We start from the raw sequence: 5,070 nt of genomic DNA, 5'->3' as shown, positions 1-5,070 counted from the left end.
GTGGGTTTTTTATTTGATGTTTTTTAGTAATATTTGAATGATTGTAAAAATAATTAAATGTAACAAATTATCTGTTTAAATATTATAAGTGTTTGAATTTTGTTGATAATTTTCAAGGTCATCATATTAGAAAATCATTCTGGCTTATCAGTTATAATATAACTTTTCCTCATATTTAGAAAAGAAAAGCTTCACTGATGATAGTTGTTCTTTATTGTTTCTTTCTTATCATATCACTTCTTATCAATGTTATTCTAGTATTCAGTTATTGATTATTCCTTTTGAAAAATATCTTAAATGACAAGATTTCTTCTACTCACTGTTTTTGCTTCACATATCATTGTTTGTACTCAAGCAGTTTACAGTATCAGTTGATGATACCAATTCGTATAAATTAACATCTGGATAAAGTTTTCAAAATATTTGAACCAATTGTCGTGGAATGTAATGACTGCCAGATAATTTATTTGCAAGCTCAAAACTTGGGTAATTAAACCCCAAACTTGTCTATTCAGATGAGGCCCTAAGTTAGTGCGAAGGAGTTCGTGAGGAAGCCGGTTTGTCTTGTAAATACACAACGGTAAGGGAACGTAACCTTTATCGAAAGAAGACTTTGATGAACATTCGTCAATGTCCGTAGAATCGAAGCATAATAAGAATAAGCAGAAGGGAAGAATAAGCCCTCAGCCACCATGATTTGGGACAGAGCTTATATGGGTTAAGAAATGGGAGTGGTTTACATAAAACGTTAAAAATGGGTGTCATTTAGATACAAGGGAAACTGTAAAGATCCAATTACATACTAAGCATTGTAACAAGAACAGATGAGAAGGTTAGCATGTAAATTGGACATCCTTTGTCATTAAAATAAAGATGTAAATTTCCGTTAGATAAAGATAACAAAAAAAACGTATGGGAAATAATTTTAAAGAATGTAAATTGGTTAAATGATTCATACTATTGTTAACATTTATTTACAATTTGAATAAGGAATTTATTTTATTTATTCATTTATTTGAAGTTTCGTTTTTTATGACACCAATGTTGAAGAATATTCAACAATTTCATACTTAAATATTTTTTGAGAGCGAAAATAAAGTAAAACGTTGCAAATAATTTCAGTCAATGAAATTTGTTGAAAGTAAAAGAAATATTTGAGATTTTCTTATTTTGCTAATTTATTTATATTTCTTTTATCCTATTATCAATATGCTTATTAAATCTTACATCTATCATATGCATAATGAATATTCTTATTATTACAGACATTTAAAAATCAAATCCAATTTGGTTCATTATTATTTCACTAATTTGCTAATTATTCTAATTAAGTGATTCCTAACTTCTTCTTAACCAACGATAACTTAGCTTTTTTTGTTTGTAGCACGGGTCAAAAAGATTCAAAAACAATAAATTTTATTAAATGACAAATAAACTTTAATCAAGACTTTCGGTGTATTAGTTTATTAAACATTTGTCAAAAAAAAAAAGAAAAAAAACATGTTAATTTATCAACAATTTATCAAGCTTATCGTACATTAGCCCCCACTCCCTCGCTTGTTTTCTATTCACTGTACTGCCACCTTCACGAAGGTCATCGGGTCACCAGTTGGGAACTCTCAATTGGTCACTATATTAATTACCCAATTGTTTTTCTTCTATTCCATATTTATTGTCATTTGAATTATCTTGTACTCTGTATATGCACGTGTTTTCAATATAAATTCATTTTGTTCATTCATTTTTTTTTTTGAACAAAATAAAAAAGAAAAAAACGAAATGAAAAGAAAAGAAAATAGTAAAGGAAATGAAAGTAGAAATGAAAAAAAAAATTTTCAAATTTCAAGAAATTACCTCTCTTGTATTGTTCATTTCTCATTGAAAATTTTTAATTTATGATAAAATAGTTTAAACATAATGTGTTAAAATGAAAATAACTCATGATATTTTCAACAATACACAGATAATCGAATTATTGATTAAATTTACTTGAAATTAAATTTTCCAAATGTATTTTTGTGAAATCAACCTTGCAAACTTTGTAATACACAAATCACTAATTATGCGTCATTACGTCATTTTATGTGAAACCTATTGAAGATTAAATGATTTATATTGAAAGTTTTGCACAAGCTAATTTAACAAACTATATTCATTAATCAATATTTCCGTGATAATTAAATATGGCCTCTTGCACGTACCCCGAAGCCGCCGTAGCTCAGTCGGTTAGAGCGTGGGTCTAATAAGCCCAAGGTCGCAGGTTCGACCCCTGCCGGCGGCACGCCACGTCCTTTTGCTTGATCATCATAAATATTGAGATACTGCAATGAAATCTTATATCATAGAAATTAAATAATTTATTGAAAAATTTTGCATCTATTTCATTCGAGCAATAGGATGAATATCATTTCAAATATGGTTAACATAAGAGTTCCAATTTATACATCATTCTTGATTAATACAAAAATTTACAATTCTTCTCATTCAATAATCGAACATTCATAAACTACACTGTATTCATTAGGCTAAAAAATTCATTTCTTTAAAGTGCAGTTAGCTCGTATTTGTTATCATCATTATCATCATTATTATTGCTTATTATCAGTGTTATAATCAACATCGTCTCAATCCTAATAGACACAGAACTGCTATACAAGTAGTTTGCCACTACACAAGCTTCAATTTGTTTCGATCAAGTTCGATCAAATCAATGGAATCGATCGGACTGAGTAAAAATTCCTATTTTTGTATCAGCGGCAGAAAACTTTTTCTTACATTTCATTTTAATGAAATGTTAAGAAACAAGTTACAAATTGGGCGTTGTCAAGCAAGCGCATGTAGCCGCCGTAGCTCAGTCGGTTAGAGCGTGGGTCTAATAAGCCCAAGGTCGCAGGTTCGACCCCTGCCGGCGGCAAGATGTGTCGTTTTTGTTGCGGAAATCTTTGAAAGTTTTAGATCAGAAGATTGGTTGATCACGTTGATCACTTTACTCTATCCTATGATGATTTGAATTGATTAACCAATTAGCAATGAGAATGCTATATAAAAGATGTGACAAGGGATGAAACTAGGTGACATAGGATGAATGACTACTAATGAAGGAAAAAAACGAAAAATTTTAAAAAAGCTCACTTCCATCAATGCTCATCTCATCACACTATCAATGAAAAGTGAAGCAAATCCACCGTTTTTTTTTGTTCATTCTTAAATTTAAGCTTTTTTAAATTATCAAGTGAAGAAATTTTGTAGAAAGGTCAAAAACTGCGTGCCGCCGGCAGGGGTCGAACCTGCGACCTTGGGCTTATTAGACCCACGCTCTAACCGACTGAGCTACGGCGGCTCATGGTGTGTACGCCATAAATTAATTGGAAATTTCAATGGATTGAAATTAAATTGTAAATATTTACAGTAAATTAAACAAATTATATAATGTCCCTCTTTTTTTCCTCTTTGTAAGGAGAGATCTTTGATCTTTTCAACGGATACTACAATGATTAAGGAGTAAATTAGAAATCTATACATTTTCCGAATGATGCATATGGTTTTATCTTTCCTAAAAGGTATATAAAATCTTACTTCTTCCATTAACTTTAACATAACATTGTAATTTCCATTACTAATAATGTTAATGGCAAATTTTATCATTGTTGTATATGTCAAATGCATTACATTATGCAAATTATAGTTTTACGTTTATCATATATCATTAAACATTTCCTAATTACTGATTATAGTTTAATGAAATCATAGTTATCTGAGAAAGATAAGAAATTTATTAAAATAGGAAAATATGCCTGGCGAAATTATAATAGATTCACTAAATTCCAAATGTTGCACGATAATCGGATTGCATTACTGATAAACTGATAAAATAAATCATGTAAATGAATACCTTCAAAATATGTCCTACTATTACACATGGATTAAATATTTCATGGAAATGCTTATAATTTTCTATCCTAATTAATTTGGTTAAGAATTTGCGTTACTTTGTAATCTTTGCTCTTTTCATCCATAAATGTTTATTTTGTTTACTATTAAAATTTTTCTCTTGCAATATTAAATTAATTTCATAGCACTAAATGGCAAATATTCTAAGTCCTGAGTCGATTTCACTCATTATCTTATTAATCATTTCAAATAAATTATGTTTAAAATTAAATTTAATTCATACGCTAAAATTTTTAAATTTGTTAAAAGTTGAATTAATCTGTATTTTAGATTAGTAATACAATTAATCAAAATAATAAAACTTTTTAGATGTAACCCTTTTCTCTTAAATTTATTTTATTAATCATTCATTATCAAATATTGATAATTCGACTTTTATAACTTTTCACTACAATACAATTTATCCCAAATAGATTTTTGATTTATTTTAATCTTTTTTGTTTGTTTATTGCAACTATTGCAATTAATTAATTTAGTTATGCGTATAAATTATCTACTTTAGTCAAACAATAGTTTATTTTTTTATTAAACCAAAAGTTTAAATTTATTTTGTATTTCTCTGTTAACATTACTGAAACTTCTCTGTTAACAGAGAAGTATTTTTCTGTTAACATCACTGATACTTCTTTGTTGATACCATTGATATTTCTCTGTTAAAATTACTGATACTTCTTGTTAACATCACTGATACTTCTTTATATTTCTTTGTTAACATCACTGATACTTCACTGTTAACATTACTGGTACTTCTCTGCTGATATCACTGATATTTCTCTATTAGTATTACTGATATTTCTCTGTTAATATCATTGTTACTTTTCTGTTTTTATCACTGATATTTCTCTATTTAATATTGATATTACTAATACTTCATCATCCTATTTCATTTAATCTATTGCTCTTTTACATATTACACTATCGAAAAAATAAAAAAATTAAATTAAATTTTATATGAGGAAAAAAAATTGACTTTTCCATTACGCAATCATTCATTTCTTTTTTTTTATGTTCCACCAAAACTTTTCGCTTTTTTCTTCAAAACATTCATTTTACATTTTTTTTTCTTTTTTTTTGCTTTTCACATAAATAAAAATGATAAATGTTTTCCTCAACTGTCAA

The 5,070-nt window shown here is 27.9% G+C and overlaps 3 non-coding genes across 3 annotated transcripts; 2 read left to right on the top strand and 1 right to left on the bottom strand.

Moving 5' to 3' along the window:
* Positions 1–2,207: 2,207 nt before the first annotated feature.
* LOAG_20111 lies at positions 2,208–2,281 on the top strand. Its single transcript has one exon. It is a non-coding gene; the product is annotated as a tRNA-Ile (tRNA).
* A 559-nt stretch (positions 2,282–2,840) lies between these two features.
* On the top strand, positions 2,841–2,914 carry LOAG_20110. Its single transcript has one exon. It is a non-coding gene; the product is annotated as a tRNA-Ile (tRNA).
* A 352-nt stretch (positions 2,915–3,266) lies between these two features.
* On the bottom strand, positions 3,267–3,340 carry LOAG_20109. The gene has a single exon. It is a non-coding gene; the product is annotated as a tRNA-Ile (tRNA).
* Between the last annotated feature and the right edge of the window lie 1,730 nt (positions 3,341–5,070).

Source organism: Loa loa, assembly GCF_000183805.2.
Source record: "Loa loa unplaced genomic scaffold supercont3.528, whole genome shotgun sequence".
NCBI lineage: Eukaryota > Metazoa > Nematoda > Chromadorea > Rhabditida > Onchocercidae > Loa > Loa loa.
This window is presented reverse-complemented; position numbering and strand designations above follow the sequence as displayed.